Genomic DNA, 24,165 nt, shown 5'->3' with positions numbered 1-24,165 from the left:
ACACAGTTTATTTTTGAATGATTTTGAATATTTGGAAACTGAACTGTTTTACCTTTTTGGGGCCCCATTAAGGACTCAAAATAGAACTTGTCCCAGAAATGATTTGATACCTTTCTTTATGCTCCTTCATAATTCAAAATTTGCTTAGGGGGCTAATTCCATTTTAAGCCCTTAAAAAGCTCAAAACAACCCATAGTCACCAAAAGTTTATGTGTTTCTAAAAAAATGGCTAGTTAGAAAAAAAATTGCCATCTGACTTAGGAATAATAAATATTATTTTCCTACTCTTAACAGTAAAATGTTATTTTGAAAACAAATCTGCAATTTTTTTCAAAAGAACTTGAAACCTCTAAAAAGTGACATCAGTTATAATGTGATGTCATTTTTAAGGGGTTTCTGGCTCTCTTTAAAAAATCTGCAAATTTGTTTCTTATTAACATTTTATTATTAAGACCAAGGAAAAAAAAACCAGTTATTATCCTGAATCAGCTGCAACTGGCTGAACTACAAAAGAGTATAAGAAAAGGCATCAAGTGATGTATTCACTTTCATCCTAGCTAAATTATGTTCTGCATATTTACCCAAAGCTGTTGATTATAAAAAAAAAAAGGAAGAGGTCCAGTTAACTTACATATTTAGCTTAAGACTGCATCTAGGCATTCATTTGCATCAGAAACTAACTTTATCACCTTCATTTCTACCACAAATGAATGTTAAATTTGGATTCAGGATGCAATTCTGACTAGATGGGTAAGTTTATTTCTTAGTTACCTGAATAGTCTGTTAATATAAACCTTACTCTATAAAACAACTCTTGAAAAGAAAATACAAATCTCTCAAGCATTTCTAACCATATTATGCAAGTCAGTATCCTTAAGAAGTTAAAGATGTGAATGTAAATTCTTGAAATAGGCTTAGTCCAATTTGGCTCATATACCAATTTATGAAGCTGTCATTAGTCATCTTACTCAACAGTTTCCTAGGATATCAAAAACCCATTAAATAAGAATGCTATTAAAACAGTTGAGAGCATTGGGGCTTGCCTGATCAGAAAGGGTTGGCATAGAATGAACTTATGGGTGATATATTAGAAGACAAGCAGGTCTCATTAATTTTGGTAGCCTGGTCCTATTAGGCTTGCTCAAAAATGTATGCAGCATAGGATATAAATTGGGATGTTAGAGCTGGTGTGATTATAAAACGAGTTTTGTTTCTCAACGGCTCTCAGAGGTCACCTCCTGCCAATGAAACCCTGAAGCCACAATGATTAGGTTAGTTTTCAGTAAACCTGAAAACTAACCTAGCCTAGGCCTAATTTAAATTCAACCTCTACTTATTTTTCAAGTACATAATTCTTATTTTAACTGTAGGGCTGAAACTTCGAAGATTGCTTGGTTAGCCTAGAATAACCATACCTAGCCTCTTTCAAGGAAACTTAGTTTTGGTCACTGATGATTCTTCTAAAATAGCACAAGTTTAAGCAGTCATATCCTATACCAATAATTCAAAAATATAGCAATTTATGAAGACATTTACCTTATTCTTAGCAAAAGTTTCGGTTTTCAATAGATTTCTTTTTGTCTCTACCTCTTTCGCTTTCTGAATTTGCAATGAAGCACTGATCCTCAAACGGCGCTATCTGAAAGAGACAAGGCCACAAAAACTGATTTATAATTTGCAGATGTCAGTAGCTCTTTCTGAATATCAGGTTCGAGATGACTCTTGTTAATTGATCATGCCAAAATACTTAAATGTGACAGTTTCCTTTTGGAATTTTTTTATTTAAAAAAAGCCCTTGATCTTTAAATGCTCGTTCATTTGCACACTCTTTTAGTAATATAAGTACGGCTTATGGACAGTGACACGCGTGACCACCTTTTCTCTGGAAAAGTAAGTAATTTCATATTTTGTCAATACTGACATTATGGCTCTTGTGCATTTTGAGTTCCATTGCATAAAGGACCACAAACCTTTTTTGGGGATGTTTAATTTCTATTTCTGGGATTCTTCTTGAAAATCTTCTGCAATTTTTGAATTAAATGATTTGTGTATGCTAGTATCTCTTAATATAGTTAGTTTCTGTAATATAGTTAGTTGTATAGTTGTTTTACTGAAGACATTTTTTTGTTTTGCAATGTTGTTGTTGAGTTATCATTTCTTATATTTGTACTGTGACAAGCATATGGCTTTTTCCCCGTGCTTAATAAAATAAAATAATAAAGAAATAGTATCTCTTGACGTGCAACTTTCAAAATAATACATTTACACATTTAGAATCAGCATAAATAGCAGACTTTTTTGTTTCATTTAATTTCATTAAAATTTTTCTTATATAGTTTGGTTTTCTATTGACATGGGTCACACTTTAGTTGCAGCCTGTTACTACAAACGGCTTATCCGAGCTCTCACAAATGTTAGGAAGGCTGCTGTCCTCCCCACCAGCCCTCAACTCTTCAGGAAGAATAATCGGGGACGAATTTAAGCTTCTTAACGTCCGGGGCAAGAATGGCATTTGGTTTTCCGGTCATAAGACTCAATGTGTTTATCAGATCATGGTTATTCCGTTTCTCTGAATTTTACTTACAGTTACAGGAGCAAATAGACAGGGTACCAGGTAGAAATATGGTGTTTTTGCTAGGAGATTTTAATGCCCAGGTTGGTAGAAATAGGGATAGATGGTATCCTAGCCTAGGTAATTTTGGTGTTGGAAAAGAAAACAGTAATGGCTATAGGCTTTTGCAATTTTGTAGGTATAACAACCTAGTTATAACCAATACGGTGTTTGGTCACAAAATGGCCCATAAGTTGACATGGTATTCACGTGATGGTAAGACAGCAAACCTTATTGATTATGTTATTGTAAACAGAAGACTAGCAGGATCAATACAAGATACTAGGGTGTATAGGAGTGCCGTTATTGATGTTAAAAGTAAAGATCACCATCTAGTAGTGTCTAAGGTTAATTTAAAGCTGAAATTTCGGAAGAGTAACTCCCTCCCGGAAAGTTATGATGTTGGTAGACTTCAGGATGAAAATTTGAGAAAAAAAAATTCCAGGAACAGTTGAGTACTAAACTTGAGGGTTTAAAATTTGACAATGTGGAAGATGGATGGAATAATTTCCGAAAAACAATTTGTGAAGTTGCTGATGGTGTCCTAGGGAAGAGTGCTAAGACAGCAACTAGGAATATTAGTGAAAAAGCTTTAGGTTTAATAGAGAGTAGAAGGGGTTTGTATAAGAATTATCTGAGCGATAGGTCGTATGAAAACAAAAGGAATGTAAAGAAAGTGGAGAAAGCATTAAAATATGAACTAAGGAGATGTGAAATGGAGGCGATGGATAAAATTGCTGAGGATCTGGAAGATGCGGCTAGACGGCGTAATAGTAAAATATTATACTGGCATGTTAATAAATTGAAAGGGAGTAGCCGATCCGGACTAGTCCCAGTTAAAGATAGAAATGGGGTCACAATTAGTGATAAGGAAAAAATTAAAGAAAGATGGGTGGAACATTTTGAGAATGTGCTAAACCGAGATACAGTTGCAGGAAAAGATATAGATGAAAATGAAAAAGTTTGTGATACCTTGGATGTGAAGGAAGATTTGTTTAGTGAGGAAGAATTAGCGACAGTACTAGAAGGATTAAAAAATAATAAGGCCCCAGGTGCTGATAGTATGATTAATGAGTTCCTTAAATATGGTGGCTCTGAGGTTAGGAATAAGCTACTGAAGATTATGAACATGATTTTTGAAAAAGGGGAAGTACCCAATGATTTTAGGAAAACCTTAATTAAACCACTGTATAAGAAAGGTGACAAGAGTGAATGTCGGAATTATCGAGGCATTAGTCTGGTCTCTGTAGGTAGCAAATTACTGAGTAATATGATACTTTTTAGACTGAGACATGCTGTAGACAAAGTTTTAAGGGAAGAACAATGCGGTTTTAGAAAAGGTAGAGGATGTGTCGACCATGTTTTCACTCTTAGGTTAATAATTGAGAAGTCCCTTCGTTGTCAAACACCTTTGGTCCTTAGTTTTATCGATTATGAGCAAGCTTTCGATTCTGTTGATAGAACAGCGTTAACAAAGGTCTTATCGTTATATGGTATACCAGAAAAATACATTAAAGTGATTTGCGCTATGTACGAGAATAATACTGCTGCGGTTAAGGTAGGAAATGAGGTTAGCAACTGGTTTTGTATTAAATCAGGAGTTAAGCAGGGTTGTGTTCTATCCCCCTTTATATGGATCATTTTGATGGACTTCGTCTTAAGGAGCACAGGAAAGGCAATTGGAGACCATGAAATCAAATGGGGAGGAAGAACGCTCCTGGACTTAGATTATGCTGATGATTTAAGCATATTAGATGAAAGTGTGAGCAAAATGAATGAATTTTTAGAGGTTTTACGAGTTCAGGGTGCTAAAATAGGCTTGAAAATTAATGTTAAGAAGACTAAGTCACTAAGGTTAGGAATAAGTGAAGATGAACAGGTGACCTTAGGTAACGAAAAGATTGATCAGGTTGGGAGCTTCAGTTACCTTGGTAGTATTATTAGTAAAGATGGTGGGAGCAGTGAAGATGTTAAAAGTAGAATAGCTAAAGCTCAGGGTGTTTTTTCACAGTTAAAAAAAGTTTGGAAGAATAGAAAGATAAGCCTACAAACCAAGATTAGAATATTGGAAGCTACAGTGATGACAGTGGTCAAATATGGCTCTGAAGCATGGACACTCCGAAAAGCAGATGAAAATTTACTAGATGTTTTCCAGAGAAATTGCCTACGGATTGTTCTGGGTACCCGGCTGACTGACCGTATTTCAAACAGTAGGTTGTACGAAAAGTGTGGTTCAATCCCGCTTTCTGGGGCTATAATGAAAGAAAGGTTGAGATGGCTAGGCCACGTTCTACGGATGAAGGATGACAGATTACCGAAGATTGTCCTTTTTGGCCAACCGTCTGGGGCTACACGGAAAGCAGGTCGTCCTTGTCTGGGTTGGGAGGATGTCATAAATAAGGATTTAAAGGAAATGGGAACTTCCTGGGAGGGTGTAAAGAGGGAGGCTTTAAATAGATTAGGTTGGAGGAGGAGCGTGCGTAGCTGTGTTGGCCTCAGGCGGTTTGGTGCTGCAGTGAGTTATTAGTAGTAGTAGTAGTAGTCTAGAGAACACACAAACGTATTGTATATTTGTTTAATCGTTCCACAATTATTATTTTATGTTTTTTCTGTAAATCCTAGAATAGAAAATAAGGCTTACTAAAACTCTAAGATTCCACGTAGCAGCATTTTATTGCTGATATAGTACACATATAATTTAAATTGCATACAATTAATCTCGTCTTGTAGGTTAAAACTTAACTTTAAGTATTTTTTTTTTAACAAATATCTTTATAGCGTCTTTGAAAACGTTTTATGAAAGCTTTGACGCTATGTCACGTTTTAGACTGATTATAATCAAGCTTGTCAACTCTGCTTGACCGTCCAGTTTCTAATTAATTATTTTTAATTAAATTTAATTTTTTGAAGCTTCTATCAATAGAAGGAACTGATACAAGCATAATTAAATGAATCTTTAAGGCAAGCTTTGTGCGTTTCAAAGCAGGAAAGTTAGGGTTGAAATTGTATTTGATCAGATCAAAAAGTGTCTTACGAGCAGGCAGTCCTTAAGATCCAGTGCACGGATTAGGCTGCCCTCCTTAGATCCATTCCTAGTGATAATCGTTTCTGAAAAGTGCATTTCTCTAAATATTTATCAGGAGGGAAGGATTTTAAATATCGTGCTTGATTATAAGTTCATTTTTTTCAGGATCTTCAGGGTGAGGTCATCTAAGAAAGTTTTTCCATATATAGATATATTGTTTCATATATTGTTTCAAATATAGTTTTAATTAACTTTCATTTGTTGAAGCTTCTCTCAATAGAAGCAACTGATACAAGCATAATTAAATGAATCTTTAAGGCAAGCTTTTTGCGTTTCAAAGCAGGAAAGTTAGGGTTGAAATTTTATTTGATCAAAAAGTGTCTTACAAGCAGGCACTCCTTAAGAACCAGTGCCCAGGTTAGGCTACCCCCCTTGACCCTCCTTAGATCCATTCCTAGTGATAATCGTTTCTGAAAAGTACATTCCTCTAAATATTTATTAGGAGGATTTCAAATATCGTACTTGATTATAAGCTCGTTTTTTTTCAGGATCTTCAAGGTGAGGTTATCTAAGAAAGTTTTTCATCAGGATAACTCCCATGGACTCCAACAAGGGGAACAGTGGTTCAACGCCCCCACTCAACAAGGTGACAACAAAATACATATAAATAGGAAAATGAGAACATTCTCATTTAAATTTTGGTAACTTCTATAGTTCTATGGCCCTCCGTTCTAAACCAGTTCATATATGCATCTAAAGCTTCTACTTTTCCTGGAAAGCAAGGAGACATTAAACAATTTTTATAAGAAGGAAAATAAGAAGGGTTCCGGCTTAAATTTTGGCGAACATGAAACTCCTCATACCCCCCCCCCCCCATCTTGGGAAAGTTTCCGGTAGTGCTCATGATACCCCTCAACTTTCGATCCTTTATGCAGGTAGTTTCGTAAATGTTATTTTTTATGCTACGCAGGACCCCTTTTTTGCAGTGAGACAAGACCCAGCAGGACTCATGTAGAGGATTTCCAGTGAGGTGAAAATCTGGGCCAAAATATGAGACCCCCTGGGAAAGCCCCACACTCCCCCTTATATCTATCTTGCTGAAAACACCATATTTGCAATGTCTCGTGAACGGAAATTTTCTTCTTAAAATATCAAGTTAAAATTTTGAGGGACTCCTGGATGGAAGGCATCACGTAAGTTTAAATTTAACCTGGGCTGGGGTCGTAAATTGAAAGACACTATATACTTTCCGCTGTACTTTAAGCGAAGCTAAAAGCTTAAGCTCAAGGATTTAATCAGAACCGCTTTGTAAACTTGATTTTTAATTCATTTATAATATCTCAGGATTGGATTAAAGGATCGAGTTGAATCACCTAAACACCTAACCTGCAGATTTAAAGTTGACTTGGACTGGAAAGGTAAATTGAAAGAAACTACGTGTTTTCAGTTCATCGCAACACGATGTCTGTAATAAATTGGGAATAGTTCAACGAAAGAGTCGAAAGTTTCAGATACTCTTAGACAAAACAATGGGGAGGTTGGGGCTAGAGTACAGGGGCTTGATTTGCTATAGGGCCGGAGGGTAACTACCCATTCCAGACTCAAGCCTGCTCCCCTCACCAGACCTCAGTTTGCCCCCCCCCCTCCACTAGCTGAAATTTAATTCCTACAAAAAATCCTGTCAAAATTAAAATAATCCTGCATTATTTAAGTATCCAAAGCATGCCAAGATCGACTAGGTGTGGGGCCGATTGGAATTGTTTTTGCAGTGTCATCTCTATATTTAAAATTTTCAAGTAAACCTATATATATATATATATATATATATATATATATATATATATATATATATGTATATACTGGGAGACCAACGGCTACGCGGCAGGATTTTATATATTGATTCTCAGTGTCACTTGTCTTGTATCAGAGGATGTTCCCCCAGTGAAGCAACAGGTTGATTTAAATCATCCTCCACTCTCCGCATTTTTATTAACCTTAAGCATAGTTGTATGTGTCTCCAAATATTTCTTCCAAGAGAGCCATTGGGCTATGAGAGATCCCAAAATTTAAGGGAAGCGCAAGGTATTTTTAGCAGCTTCATCGGGATCTAAAAAGTACATTTGGGAATCACCTTCAGAATATCTATAATGGATGTGTCACTAAATTGAATTTGTGATAAATTTGTCCATCTAATTTGAAGCGGAAAAAATCGAGACTAGTGATGTTTTATCATCACTTACGTTGAATGAATATAAAAAAAACATGAGTTCAAGTTTCGTATTTGTTTTTGGAACTCCCCCTACTGATGTGTATTCTTCGACTATAATTTAGAATCTTGATTGAAAAAACAACCTTTTCCATAGGAATGACGTCACATTCATGTATATTTAAATAGCAAAAATATACCAAGTTAACGATCTTTTAAGCTTTTTTCTGGTGAATGCACGTAAAATATTAAATTATAAAATTTAAATATCACAAGGGGGCATAAAGATTTTAGCTGAAGCTGCTAAGAACACCTTGCACGTCCTTTAAATTATGGGATCTCTCGTAACCAAAGGCTATGTCGCATGACTTTATATACTGATTATCCATGTCACTTGTCTTGTATTCGAAGCTATTTCCCCGAGGCTAATGGTCATCACTTCAGAATGTCTACAATGGATGTGTCACTAAATTGATTTTGTGATAAATTTGTCCAGCTACTCTGAAGCTGAAAGCATTACGACTATTAATGCTTTAATCATCACTTACGTTGAATAAATAAAAAGTACACCTTAAGTTCAAGGTTCGATCTTGTTTTTGGAACTCCATACAGAGTAAGTCATGTCATATAATAGGCCAAACCAGTTCAATTGGGAATTCGCCGGTAGCAATGCAAGTCGACCGAGCAGTCAGCAACCTTCAAATAAGTCACCTTTATTGGATACTTTTCCTGCGCCGAAATGGAAGACTCCACGGTGAATATATGCATCGTTGAAGGGCTCCAAGTACTTGTACTTACAACTAGTTTAGTTTAAGGCATTTTTTCAAGTTTTTACTGGATTTTTCGCAATAGTTTATTGTCCTCTAAGATTGCGATTGTGTCGTTCTTCTAATGTTATATTTCATTTTTATTTCTCTTAATTTTTGACATGTTCTGATTCTATCTGTCACTTGTCTTGTACCAGCAAAATTCTTTGTTCTTCAATTCCATTTTTGACACGTTCAAATACTAACTTTAGCGTGTCTGTTAATCCTACATTTCTTTTCTCATCGTTTTTATATTTGATAAGTTCTGATTCCTGCTGTTGTTTGTCATTATCGCTGCCACTTATCTTCTAAATGCATATGTCTTTTTTCTTGCTGTCGTATATCTTCGAACCACATATCTCTTTGTTCTGTATTTTTATTCTTATTTGTTCTGATAGTCACCGTCCATGTCCTGTTACCGCATATTTTTTTTTTGTTCTTCGCTTTCTTTTTTGAGTCGTTATAATTCTCGCTGCTACTTATCTTGTAACCACATATTTCTTTGCTGTTCATTTTCGTTTATCATTACTTCAGACATTTTTCAATGCCATTTGCCTTAGCTGCTCGGATTGATCTTGCCACTTTTGATGGTCTGGGTTTCTCATTTTCACACGTGTATTTACATTTATTAGGTCACTCTTATTATCTTGTCTCATTTGGGGGTCCAGCGTGTTCATTTTCAGTTTACGTTTTTGTCCTATTTTGTCTATTTTAGTCATCATTTTGAGCGTACGTTAATTTACGTTTTTGTCTTCTAGATATTATGAGACTGCTGAAAATACCTTTTGAAATTAACATCACCGAATATGAATACAGAAGTCTATATATTACTAAGTTTTTGTTGTATAAGATCTTCTAAAATTGCTCTAAAATTTAATTTCCCTGTGTTTTCACTTTCAATCGAAATAATTGATAAGCTATATAATCTTTCCCGATTCATTGTTAATATAAGATTTTCTCATTGTTAATATTCTTTAGTATATATCTATTTTTATGGTAATACTTTGACTACTACGACTAATAACTCACCGCAGAACCAAACCGCCTGGGGCCGACCCAGCTATGCACGCTTTTCCTCAACCCAATCTATTCAAGGCATCCCTCTTTGCAATCTCCCAGGAAGTTCCCTTTTACTTTAAATCTTTATTTATGACATCCTCCGACCCCAGACGAGAACGACCTGCTTTCCGTTTAGCCCCAGACGGTTGGCAAAAAAGGGCAATGTGTCATCTTTCATCCGCAGAACGTGGCCTATTCATCTCAACCTTTCTTTCATTATAGCCCTAGAAAGCGGGATTGAACTACATCTTTCGTACAACCTACTGTTTGAAATATGGTCAGTCAGTTGGGTACCCAGAACAATCCGTAGGCAATTTCTCTGGAAAATATCTAGTACATTCTCATCCGCTTTTCGAAGCACCTATGCTTCAGAGCCATATTTGACCACTGTCATCACTTCTAATATCCTAATCTTGGTTTGTAGACTTATCCTCTATTTTTCCGAACTTTATTTTTAACTGTGAAAAAACACCCTGAGCCTTGGCTATTCTACTTTTAACATTTTCACTATTCCCACCGTCTTTACTAATAATACTACCAAGATAAGTGAAGCTACCCACCTGATCAATCTTTTCGCTACCCAACGTAACTTTTTCGTCTTCACTGTGACTTAGTGACTTAGTCTTCTTAACATTAATTTTCAAACCTTTTCTAGCACCCTGAACTCGCAAAACCTCTAAAAATTCATTCATTCCAGGAGACTTTTCCATCCCCATTTACATGACTCATTTTCCAGTTTTCACTGTCATCTTCACTTGATTTGGGAAAATTGGCTTCAAATCTCCCTACCCAGGATTTTGACAAAATTACACCACTGCTAGAGCAGTTCAAGTTTATCGCCGAAAGAAGGGGTCATACCATTGTTTCTCAAATTTAGACACAATAGCAACTATTTTGCACCATGAGCACCAACAAAACTTACAATTTATGCATAGTTAAGTAGCAATAAAAATGAAAAAAACTTTATATGCTGCCAGGCACAAACCTTCTTAAAGGATGAACTGGGTCTCAGACGATGGCTCCAAAGCTGCACAAGTCAACCATATATTGATTCATCGATGATGAGAATCCTCAGTCATCAATTCTCGAGCTTATAGAGGAGCGTGCCCCGGGCTATAGGTAAAAAATGATCATACACTTGTAGGTGCAAAGAAACTCCTGAAGTTGAGCGTGAGGAAGGGATAACTGTCAGAAAAGAAGTTAGACATGGAGAAGTTGAAGATTCTGACGAAAAATGAAGTTAGACGTGTAGAAATGGAAAGTTCAAACAGTGAAAGAATACTTCTACTAGAACTTACACAATCAGTTCGCAAGCCTGACAGACTGAATATCCTACAGACCCATGGAAGCACTTCCGGGACGCCAGCGAAGATTTGACTGCTGAAGTCATCAGCCATGCTTCAGCAAAGCTTAGGAAAAATTATTTCTTGGAGAAAACGGCAAAGGTAATTGAGGTTAGACAATATGCACCAAATACATCAATTGCAGTAAAAAAAAAAAAGTTGGTATGCAAACAAGATAAAACCAGCCTATGTCTAGACCACCGACAATTCTGGGTAGAGGTTGCCATAGAGACATGGGTGTACGTACCTTCTTCTCTGGGGGGGGGGGCAATTCTATGATGAAGGACGGTGGGGGGGCTGAAGTTATATTGGCAGTTCACAAAACCTTACATTTCAAGTAAGTCCTATCATATCTATAAAATCTTTATTAATAAGTAGTCACCAAAAATCATAAATCCTCAATAAGCTTCAGCATTAATATTCTTAGATTAGGTCTAAATCTTGCCAGGACATTATCGATAATTAGTTCTTGTTTGACTTTTATTATGTCATGCCAGCTAATTATTTCCAGCTTTTACAACCATCTACCTTTATCAACTGCTTGAAAAAAATGGTTGAAAAACCATCTACTTTTCAGCCATTTCTAGTGTAAATTTGAAGCTCTAGAGGGGGGAAGCTGTCCTCCTGTCCCCCTTCCGTACGCCCATGCATAGAGATGAGATAAAGGGAAAAATTTTCCCGAACTATTGACCTGATCGTTATGAAAATTCTACAATAAATCTGAATGTCAATAACGCCATCTACAAATATTTTAAGCCTCTAACTGCGAAACTTTTCATTGTTTTCGTTTCATGAGTGCTGATTCATTTATTTTTCAGTGGTGATCACACCCTTCCTCATGAATATTGACGAAACTTGTTAGGCTTATTAATTTCATTAACATCGTCAATCTTCCACTTTTTTTAGCATACGCTAAACTAAATCAAAAGTCACCTGATTCACGCATGGTAGTAATTATTCCGATTAATCTTAATGATATTAAAGTTCGTTGCACTAAACAAATTCACGGAGATTTTGAAAAATAGCCTGGCACCCCCCCCCCCAAAAAAATAAAATCGGATCGAAATATCTCCAATATGTCAGAAGAATTTGATCATATAATAGAGACACATTAAGTAATCTGAAAAACTAAAACTGAAAAACTAATATGATAGCTTCTGTAAACCCCCATAGATAGTGTCAACTATGCTGTCATAGACTATTAAGATAAATGGATAGTTGCAGATGATCTCCTGAGGGCGGTGGGCTGAGATGAGGTTCCGAGGGCAGTGCACAGAGCAAGCAGTAAAGGGCTCAACAGTTGCTACATCTGCTTCTGATGCATCTGCCTCGTTTCTGTAGATCGATTCTGATCCCTCCTTCTCATAGACCAAAAATGCTTTGTAATACCACGTTACTAAGAGTCTCAACCAAGGTTGTATCTAGCATTTTGTACAGAGGAAGAGGAGGTATTTTTGTTAGGGAGGGGGGTAAGAAAAAACTTAAAAACACATAAAAAAATTTGTTTATATGTATTTTCCCACATTTTTACGAGCCTGACGAACATTTTTTCGGGGATGGGGCAAACCTGGTAGCCCCACCTCCTGAATATAGTCTTGGTCTTACTCAGCTCTATTGATGCCTTACATTTCAATTTGGTATTACTGCTACTATACCGGGTTTCCATCTGCTCCTCAAGGCCTTTGTCAAAATACTTTTGTTAGTTTAGACACAACTTAGTCATAAGCGTTTCCCACAAATCAAACAGTTCGTGGTAACGAACTGTAGTAAGGAGCGATCCGGCTCAATAGGAACCAAAACTCTAAAAAATTGAATTTTGATATCAAGGGCTACATCAAAAGAATCGCATTTTAATGCTGATTTTAAATATATAAGTTTCATTAAGTTTAGTCTTAGCCATCAAAAGTTACGAGCCTGAGAAAATTTGCCTTATTTAGGAAAATAGGGGGAAACATCCCCTAAAAGTCGTAGGATCTTAACGAAAATGACACCATCAGATTCAGCGTATCAGAGAACCCTACTGTAGAAGTTTCAAGCTCCTATCTACAAAAATGTGGAATTTTGCATTTTTTGCCAGAAGACAAATCACGGGTGCGTGTTTATTTGTTTGTTTTTTTTTTTGTTTTTTTTTTTTTTTTCCCAGGGGTCATCGTATCGACCAAGTGGTCCTAGAATATCGCAAGAGGGCTCATTCTAACGGAAATGAAAAGTTCTAGTGCCCTTTTTAAGTGACCAAAAAAATTGGAGGGCATCTAGGCCCCCTCCCACGCTCATTTTTTTCCCAAAGTCAACGGATCAAAATTTTGAGATAGCCATTTTGTTTAGCATAGTCGAAAATCATAATAACTATGTTTTTGGGGATGACTTACTCCCCCACAGTCCCTGGGGGAGGGGTTGCAAGTTACAAACTTCAACCAGTGTTTACATATAATAATGGTTATTGGGAAGTGTACAGACGTTTTCAGGGGGATTTTTTTTGGTTTTGGGGGTAGGGTTGAGGGAGGGGGCTATGTGGGAGGATCTTTCCTTGGAGAAATATGCCATGGGGGAAAAAATTCAATGAAAAGGGTGCAGGACGAATGTGGTCACGTTAGAAAAAAACGTCAAATCAAGAGCTTAACATACAATGCTGGGTGTTCGGAGCCTCTCTATTATGGAGTATAATTTGAAAATAACACAACTATACGAGCGATAAAACATATATACCACAACCATAACTCAACTAACGAAAGAACTGCTAAGAGATAACACAACTATAAAGCGAAAACAGGTGAAAACTAACGGGAAAATAAACGAACTAAGAGGTGGAAGGGGCCCAGAGAAAAAATATAATCCTTTTTCAATTTTGAGCCTAACTTCCGCAAAGGAGTAATAATGTCAGAAGCCCCGAAATACCGAATTATTTTCTTTTCAAACAGTTCGTGGTAAGGAACTGTAGAAAGGGGTGACCCGGCTCAATAGTAAACGAAATTCTAAAAAACGGAATTTTGTTGCTAAAAGATACATCAAAAGAATCGAATTTTTACGCTGATTCTAAATATATAAGTTTCAATTAATTTAGTCTTTGTCATCAAAAGTTACGAGCCTGAGAAAATTTGTCCTATTTTGGAAAAAAGGGGGAAACATCCCCTAAAAGTCATAGAATCTTAACGAAAATCACACTATCGCATTCGGTATATCAGAGAACTCTATAGCAAAAATTTCAAGCTCCTATCTAAAAAATGTGGAATTTTGTATTTCTTGCCAGAAGACAAATCACGGGTGCGTGTTTATTTATTTTTTTTTTTCCCAGGGGTCATCTTATCGACCAAGTGGTCCTAGAATGTCACGAGAGGGCTCATTCTAACGGAAATGAAAAGTTCTAGTGTCCTTTTTAAGTGACCAAAAAAATTGGAGGGCAAATAGGCCCCCTCCCATGCTCATTTTTTTTCCAAAAGTCAACAGATTAAAATTTTAAGATAGCCAATTTGTTCAGCATAGTCGAAAACCATAATAACTATGTCTTTGGGAATGACTTACTCCACCACAATCCCTGAGGGAGGGGCTGCAAGTTACAAACTTTGACCAATGTTTACATATAGTAATGGTTATTGGGAAGTGTACAGACGTTTTCATGGGGATTTTTTGGTTTGGGGGGTGGGGTTGATGGGAGAGGGCTTTGTGGGAGGATCTTTTCTTTGAGGAATATGTCATGGGGGAAGAAAAATTCAATGAAAAGGGCGCAGGATTTTCTAGCATTACTATAAAAAAACAATGAAAAAATAAACATGAAAAAGTTTTTTCAAATGAAAGTAAGGAATAGCATTGAAATTTAAAACGAACAGAGATTATTACGCATATGAGGGGTTCTAAAAATACTTTAGCATAAAGAGCGATGTATTTAGGAGGAGATAAATACCTCGCTCTTTATGCTAAAATATTTTTAGTGATTTCAACTATTTATTCTACGGCCTTTTTGATTCAGGGGTCATTCTTAAAGAATTGGGACAAAACTTACGATTTAGTGTAAAGAGCGAGGTATTAACGAGGGTACAAACCCCCTCGTACACATAATAAAAATATAAGAATATAAAAGTTTGTTACGTAAGTTAATTCTTAAGTTACGTATATTTTTTACTAATAAAAACGTTCGTTGAATATTAAAAGTTCTAGTAGCCTTTTTAAGTAACCGAAAAATTGGAGGGCAGCTAAGCCTCCTTCCCCACCCCTTATTTCTCAAAATCGTCTGATCAAAACTAAGAGAAAGCCATTTAGCAAAAAAAAAATTAATATACTAATTTCATTTCAATAATTTATGTGCGGAGAGCCAAAATCAAACATGCATTAATTCAAAAACGTCCAGAAATTAAATAAAAAAAATAGTTTTTTTAACTGAAAGTAAGGAGCGACATTAAAACTTAAAACGAACAGAAATTACTCCGTATATGAAATGGGTTGTCCCCTCCGCAGTCCCACGCTCTTTACGCTAAAGTTTTTAATTGTTTCAAAAAGTAGAATTGTGGCAAAGAGTCAAACTTTAGCGTAAAGAGCGTGGGACTGCGGAGGGGACAACCCATTTCATATACGGAGTAATCAAACAAAGGAATGGCGGGAGATTAGGTAGAATGAATCTGAAACTAAATCCAATTAGTGAATTAAAAAAAAGTATATAGTTGCGAAGCTGTTTCCCGCATTGTCTGTTAATGGAGCAAAATTTCTCAGGCTCGTGACCTTTGTTGAGCTTAGCAAAAACCTATTTTTATATCATTGGAATTATCCAAAAAGGCCACTTTTAATTTACATTTGACAAAAACTCTTTTTATTTTCTGGTTATTGTAAGCACCAGTCGCTTCTTACTTACAATTCGTTTCCATAGAATTGTTTTGTGTATAAAACAAAACATAATATCCGCCATTTCCATTTTGATGTAAAAAAAGTTACTGGCAAGAGTTGCATTCCCCTTCTGTGAAATTTCCTAACGACATTCAAGATGTATCTCCTCAACTTTACCTTTATTGCCGAAAATCAAATGAATGTAATCCTTTATGTTATAAAAAAATATTTTTCTGCATCAAGAATAGAGCCATGACCTCACAGCACATTCAGGTTTAGCCAAAATAAAGTGATATTAGAGATTAATTAGGATCTCCCCCTCAGACCTTAATCTGTATTTACCTGAACGCTCACGAAAAGTTAAGAAATTGGGTGTAAAATGCACTTTTCGAGGTATCAGGGACACCTCCCACCCCACTCACCTACGCAGTGACCCTCTCCCCCCGGACTCACCTTCATAATAGCTGATGTCAAACTATACATCACTTAGCATAATTTTATCAAATGTCAAGTGAGTCAACATACTTAGATGTAGTTTTTAAATATACTTCTAAATTAGACGTCTTTTTTTATACGAACTATTTTATTCTTTAGGAACAAATATGTCACTGTGTGGCAATGCTACCTCTGAAAGTGAGAAGCTCAACATGAGGTTTTTCAACAGTTTTAAACCGATTGGTTGTCTCACAATTTATCCTCTTTGCGTCAAAATTGTAGTTCAATAAATGGGCAGAAAAACAACTCTTTGCTATTGCAAGATAAAAAGAGCACTTTAACTGGTAATTTTTGGCTGAATAAGCCGTCTTCCGATTTTCTCGGACCATTGGCATTATAAAATAATCCCTGAAAAAAGAGCAACCAACAAATAAACGTGTATCCGTAATCCAATACTCCCTGAAAAAGAACAACCAACAAATAAATGTGTATCCGTAATCCAATAATCCCTGAAAAAAGAACAACCAACAAATAAACGTGTATCCGTAATCTAATAATCCCTTAAAAAAGAACAACCAACAAATAAACGTGTACCCGTAGTCCAATAATCCCTGAAAAAGAACAACCAACAAATAAACGTGTATCCGTAATCCAATAATCCCTGAAAAAAGGCCTACCAACAAATAAACGTGTACCTGTAATCCAGTAATCCCTGAGAAAAGAACAACCAACAAATAAATGTGTATCCGCAATCCAATAATCCCTGAAAAAAGAACAACCAACAAATAAACGTGTATCCGTAATCCAAAAATCCCTGAAAAAGAACAACCAACAAATAAACGTGTATCCGTAGTCCAATAATCCATGAAAAAGAACAACCAACAAATAAACGTGTATTCGTTAAAATAATAAAAAATTCTTCATTTCTAACATATCTTGGAAAAAGAACAATTTTTACAACCTTTACAACGTAGAAAATATAATGGAATGACAAAGAGGATACATTTAAGATTCGATAAGGTACACTACTTCTCTTAAAGATATCTATTGTAAGAACACAATTAACTGAATTTAACTGTGCTTTAGTTTGTGGCGGAGTTAAAGCTCACTTAATAGAACTTTATTGAAGAGACATCGTTAAATTTCAAAAATTACTAAACGTTTTGGCCTATAGTTTGTACAGGCCGATCACACTGTATCTGCTGCTCACCTAACTGTCCAAATCCAAAATGGGTCATCTGGCTAGGTGGACTGTTTTGTATTTGACAAGTCAAGTGAAAGCAACATATAAATAGAGATAAATAATGACGAAGACCACACTGCCTTTCCATAATAAAACTACAGAAGAGAGAATAATGAGGACTTTTTTCCCAAGACAGTCAACAACGAAACCTATTTGACTATTTCGGCCCTATATCTAAGGGTCTTCTTCAGCGAAGAAAATAATAAACAATAAAACACTTACAATAAAAGTTCTCGGTTAAAAATCTATTTTTTTAAAAATAGCCTTGGCGTCATTACTTCTTAACAAAAAGCTCGACCAAGACAGGCCTTGACTGAACTTTTCGTGTCACGAGTCTGAGGATGTTTGCTCCGTTTATTGATAATGGGGGAAATAGCTTCGTAACTATGTTATTTTTTGTTTATTTTCATTTACTAATTGGATTCAGTTCTGGCTAATCTCTTCTTTTTTTTTCTTTTTTTTTCTTTTTTTTTGTGGGAAATACTTATGACAAAATTTTGTCTAACTGAAAGAATTATTGCGAAAAAGTGCTTGAGGAGCATGAGGAAGCACGATACAGTAGCAGTAATACCGAAATTAATATGTGAAGCATAAATAGAGTTCAATAAAAACTAGGCCGTATTCTTGGAGGGAGCTACCAATTTTGAACCCCCTCCCCCAAATCTGACTAGTAAAAACGTAGGAAAATGCACTCAAGCAATCTTTTTTTGAAAGTTTTGAAAGTTGGTCCGTTTTTGAAAGTTTTTGTACCCCCCTCCCCTCACACGATAAAATAATTCCTCCTTTTTTGAGTAGAATCCTGGATATGCCCTTGATTAAGACCGTTAATAATGTGGGATTACAAAGTATTTTGGTCCTATGAGGAAGAGGGATCAGAATCAATCTACAGAAACGAGGCCGATGCATAAGAAGCTGATACCGCAATTGTAGGGACCTGTTTTGATTATTATATAAAACCAATGCTCCTAGAAAATCGGAAGACGGCTTATTCGAAATAAAATTACACTTTATAGTGCTCTTTTTATCTTGTCACAGCAAGAGTCATTTATCTGCCCATTTGTTGAACAGAACTACAATTTTGACTCAGAGGATAAATTTACTATCAGTTAAAAAATTTTAGGCAAAAATCGGTTGAAGATTATTGAAAAGCTACATGTTGAGCTTCTCACTGTCAGAGGTAGCATTGTCGCCAGGTGGCACATTTGCTCCTAAAGAATATAATGGTTCGTATAAAAAGCGTGTCTAATATAGACATATCTAAAAACTAGATCTAAACATGTTGATTCACTTTATCTATATATATAAAAATAAGTTGTCTGTGGATCTGTGGATCGTGGATCAGGTGACGTCATGTTTGTCCGCATATGACGTCTGAATTATTTCACACTAATACAAAAGAAGAAAAAAACTAAAAAAGGTAAAAACTACAAGAAAAACTAAAAAGAAAAAAAAACTAAAAAAGCTAAAAAACTAAAAAAAACTAAAAAAAGGTAAAAATCTAATAACTAAAAAAAAACTGAAAAAAATAAAAAAAGGCAAAAACTACAAAAAAAATAAAAACTAATAAAAAAACTAAAAAAGCTAAAAAACTAAAAAAACTAAAAAAAACTAAAAAAAGGTACAAAACTAAAAAAAACTAAAAACTAAAAAAGAAAAAAACTAAAAAAAAGGAAAAAACTGAAAAATAAAAGAGAAAAAGAAAACTAAAAAAATATGAATAAATATATATAAAAATAAGTTGTTTGTGGGTTATGTCTGTCTGTCTGTCTGTCGAGTGACGTCGTGTTTGTCCGCATATGACGTCTGAATTATTTCACACTAATACAAAAGAAGAAAAAAAACTAAAAAAGGTAAAAACTACAAAAAAAACTAAAAAGAAAAAAAACTAAAAAGCTAAAAAACTAAAAAAAACTAAAAAAAGGTAAAAAACTAAAAACTAAAAAAAACTGAAAAAACTAAAAAAAGGCAAAAACTAAAAAAAAAAACTAAAAACTAATAAAAAACTAAAAAAGCTAAAAAACTAAAAAAACTAAAAAAACTAAAAAAAGGTAAAAAACAAAAAAAAACTAAAAACTAAAAAAGAAAAAACTAAAAAAAAGGAAAAAACTGAAAAATAAGAGAAAAAGAAAACTAAAAAAATATTAATAAAAAGAAAAAACTAAAAAAAAGGAAAAAACTGAAAAATAAGAGAAAAAGAAAACTAAAAAAATATTAATAAATATAAAAAATATAAACATAAATATAATATAAATTAGCAATCAACAAAGCATCGAGACACAAATGACGACCGGGACACAGGGAGTATAAATGACGACCAGGACATAAGTAAAAAAAAAAACTAAAAAAACTAAAAAAATGGTAAAAACTACAAAAAAACTAAAAACTAATAAAAAAACTAAAAAATCTAAAAATCTAAATAAACTAAAAAAGAAAAAAAAGAAAAAAGGAAAAAAATAAAGGAGAAAAACAAAACTAAAAAACGAATGTATATACAGACCGGGACACCGGGATACAAATGACGACCGGGACACAGGGAACATAAATGACGACCGGGACACAGGGACACAACTACAATGGGGACGCCGGGGGGCACAGGGGGATATAAATGACGACCGGGACACCGGGACACAAGGAATATAAATGACGCCCGGACACAGGGAATATAAATGACGACCGGGACACAGGGACATAACTACAAAGGGGACGCCGGGGTGCACAGGGGGATATATAAATGACGATGGTGACTCAGGGAATGGTCGATTAGCAATCACCATCAACAAAGCTCAAGGGCAATCATTAGAATCATGAGGTATAGATCTGAATACGGATTGTTTTCCCATGGACCATTATATGTTGCATGTTCAAGAGTCGGTAAACCTGAAAATCTATTTATATGCACAGACAATGGGACAGCAAAGAATGTTGTATATTCGCAAGTTTTACGTAGTTAAAAACATATATATATATATATATATATATATATATATATATATATATATATATATATATATATATATATATATATATATATCTATATTCACAGGTGGGACATAGGGACACAACTACAATGGCGCGTAACTAATATGGCGCGTAACGACTTACGCGCGCGGGGGGGCTTGGGGGGGGGCGCGAAGCGCCCCCACCAACTAGGTGTTGGGGTGGCGCGAAGCGCCACCCCAACAGCTAGTATTTCATAAAAATTTACACAGTGATGAATAGTTTCACATCAGTTGTTGTGGAGGAGAGTCTGGAGGGTCATTGCGTAGGTTAGTGGAGCGGGGAGTTTCCCCGATGCCTCAAAAAGTGCATATTACACCCAATTCTTTAACTCTTCGTGATCATGCAGGTAAATAGTAAAAGGTCAGAGGGAAAAGCCTTAATTAATCTCTAATCTCCCTTTATTTAATAGTATGACTATAGGTACTATGAGGTGATAGCTCTGTTCTTGATGCAGAAAAATTTTCTTTGTAACTAAAAGATTATATTCGTTTGCTTTCCAATACAAAAGGTGAAGTTGAGGAGGGACATCTCGAGTGTCATCAGGGAGTTTCACAGGAGTGGGAAGGCAACTCTTGCCAGGAGCTTTTTTTTTAACATTCATATTGATGTGGCGGATATAATGCTGTGGTTTAACTTATCAAAGATTTGTGTGGAGACGAACTGTAAGTAAGAGGTGACCCGTGCTTACACTAACAAGAATTAAAAAAAATGTTTGCTGTCAAATGTAAATCAGAAGTGACTTTTTAGGGTAATTCCAAAGATATTGAAATTGATTTTTGTCCTTCAGATTCTTTCTAGCTAATCTACCGCCATTTTTTTTTGTGGCAAATGCTTATGACTAAGTTTTGTCTAATTAACGGCAGTATTTAGGTAAATGGTTTGAGGAGCATGTGGGAGCGCGTTATAGTAACTGTAATACCAAAATTAGTATGTGAAGCATCAATAGAGCTGAGTAAAACCAAGGCCGTATCCATGGAGGGGGATGCCAGGTTTGAACCCCCTTCCTAAATCTGACTCGTGAAAACGTAGGAAAATGCACATAAACAATCCGTTTTTGAAATTTTTTTCAAGTTGATCCGTTTTTGAATGTTTTTTGTACCCCCCTCCCCTCTCACGATGAGAAAATTCCTCCTCCTTTCTGAGCAGAATCCTGGATATGCCCTTGATTAAGACCGTTAATAATGTGGGATTACAAAGTATTTTGGTCCTATGAGGAAGAGGGATCAGAATCAATCTACAGAAACGAGGCAGATGCATCAGCAGGTGATGCCGCAGCTCTAGGGTTCTTTACTGATTGCTCTGCCCTCCATGGAGCCTTATCTCGCCCCACCGCCCTAGGAATTTAATCTGAAACTATCCGTTTACCTTTATAGTTTGTGACAATATGGTGGATTCTATTTACGGGGGCTTACAGGATCCCTGAAAGTAGTTTTGAGTTAGATTACTTAATATGTGTCTATGATAGGATCAGCTACTTCCGAGATTTTGAAGACATGTCCTTTTGACAACTCTGTTTTCATTTCGATCCGACATTATTTTTTTCAGGCTATTTTTCAAAAATCCCAGAAATTTGTTTGTGCAACGACCTTTAATATCATTAGGATCAATCAAAATGATTGTTGCCATGCGTGAATCAAGTGGCTTTTGACTTAGGTTAACATATGCCATAAAAACTGGAAGCTTGACTATGTTCATGAAATTAATAAATTTGACAAATTTTGTCAAAAGTGATGATCATGGGTTTGATCAAGAAATGAAAAAAAAAAATTGAAAACAAATGAATCAGCACCATTGACACGAAAAACATGAAAATTTTGCAAATAGGGGGTTGAAATATATGTAGATGGTGTTCTTAGCCTTCAGAAATGGTTTAGAAATTTTATCAAGATCATACCAATTTGCCGGGAAAATTGACCAAAACCATGCCTTAGTTTACAACAAGGTTAAATCACATTCAATAGAACTTTATTGAAGAGAAATCGTTGAAATTTATAAAACCATTAAACGTTTTAGCCTATAATTTGTATAGGTTGATAGTTAAACTACCCATTGTATCTACTGTTTCTTACTTACAATTTCTTTCCACAGAATTGTTTTAATAACATAAAATCTGCCATTTCCATTTTAATGTAAAAAGAAGTTAATAGCAAGGTCTTCCTTATCCTGTGAAATTCCCTGACGAGATTCAAGATGTCTCTCCTCAACTTTAACTTTCTCACCGGAAAGCAGATAAATGTAATCCTTTATATTACAAAACAAAAAAACAAAAAACATTTGCACCAAGAATAGAGCCATGACCTCACACCATATCCAAGTTTAGCCAAGATAAAATGAGAATAGAGATTAATTAAAACCTCCGCCTCAAATCTTAATCTATATTTACCTGAATACTCACGAAAAGCTAAAAAATTGGGTGTAAAATGCACTTTTTGAGGCATCAGGGATACCTCCCACCCCATTCACCCACTCAGTGACCCCTCAGACTGTTCTTCATAATAGCTGATGTGAAATTATGCATCACTGTACATAATTTTATCGAATATTAAGTGAATCAACCTGCTTAGATGTAGCTTTTAAATAGTCGTCTATATTAGACGTATTTTTTATACGAACTATTTTATTCTTTAGGAACAAATATGCCACTGTGCGGCAATGCTGCCTCTGAAAGTGAGAAGCTCAACATATAGTTTCATAGAATAATCCCTAAGAAAAGGACAACCAATAAATAAACGTGTATCCGTAGTCATCCTTAAACTAACCAAAAATTCTTCATTCCTATCATATCTTGGAAAAAGAAAAGCTATGTTTAAAACCTACAGCAGCTCAGAGGTCTCCCATATATCAATCAATTCTATCATGGAACGCTATCCCTCCGTATTTCCCTCTATTTCTTTCTGCAAAGGCAATTTTTTTTTCTCTCTCTCTCCTCTGTTTTTATTTTTTTGTTTTCCTATTGTTTTTCCTCTTTCGAATTATTTCCTAACCGATATATCTCTCACATATTCTTTTCAAAATTGTTTTCAGGAATCTTCTTAAATTTTAATGTCCTTGTTTGTTTGTCTTTTTTTTTCTTTTTCTGTTTTTTATGATTTTTTAATGTCACTTTTTTACGTTTGTAATAGCGTTTTAGCATTAATAAAATGATTGATTGATTGATTTTAGCGATTAACTATACGTTTTGAAAATAACAAGTTTTTAACATCCTGCCTTTTTGGGGTGTAGCTTGAAGTTTCACATTTGATATTTTTTCAAGAAAGCCTAAGTGTATGAACAATATTTAGTAGTGTTTTACTGTTGAAGGGGGCCATATCCCTGCTTTCAAGAAGGGGGTTTTGAGGAGTTACTGCTCCTCTGATTAATATTCTTCTCTTAGATTAATAATATCCTCCTTTTCAGCCTAATATTCTATCTTACAGCATAAAATTATATATGTTTCAAGGGATAACAATCGTCGCTCTTTTTCAGGTCGCACCTAAAATGCCAGCATAGATTGAGGATTTGCTGTCTAATTTCTTTGGAAAAGAAGAAGCGAGCAGCACCCGACAATGGACACCGACACCACCTCGGTAGGTATTTTAAGACTCATGATTTCAATGGGGGGACCTTGTAATAGCTGAAAGATAAA

General features: G+C 35.3%; 1 protein-coding gene and 1 long non-coding RNA gene across 2 annotated transcripts in view; one reads left to right on the top strand and one right to left on the bottom strand.

The window, feature by feature from the left end:
* Positions 1–1,664, bottom strand: part of LOC136034018 (MYND-type zinc finger-containing chromatin reader Zmynd8-like) — an 88,983-nt gene extending 87,319 nt beyond the window's left edge. The window contains exon 1 of the mRNA XM_065715068.1: positions 1,537–1,664. The gene's annotated coding sequence lies outside the window, so the exon portion shown is untranslated. The remainder of the gene's footprint in view (positions 1–1,536) is intronic.
* LOC136034019 (uncharacterized) lies at positions 342–24,165 on the top strand. Its single transcript, XR_010619093.1, has 3 exons — positions 342–750; positions 6,185–6,282; positions 24,006–24,165. It is a non-coding gene; the product is annotated as an uncharacterized LOC136034019 (long non-coding RNA).

Source organism: Artemia franciscana, chromosome 12 (genome assembly GCF_032884065.1).
Source record: "Artemia franciscana chromosome 12, ASM3288406v1, whole genome shotgun sequence".
NCBI lineage: Eukaryota > Metazoa > Arthropoda > Branchiopoda > Anostraca > Artemiidae > Artemia > Artemia franciscana.
This window is presented reverse-complemented; position numbering and strand designations above follow the sequence as displayed.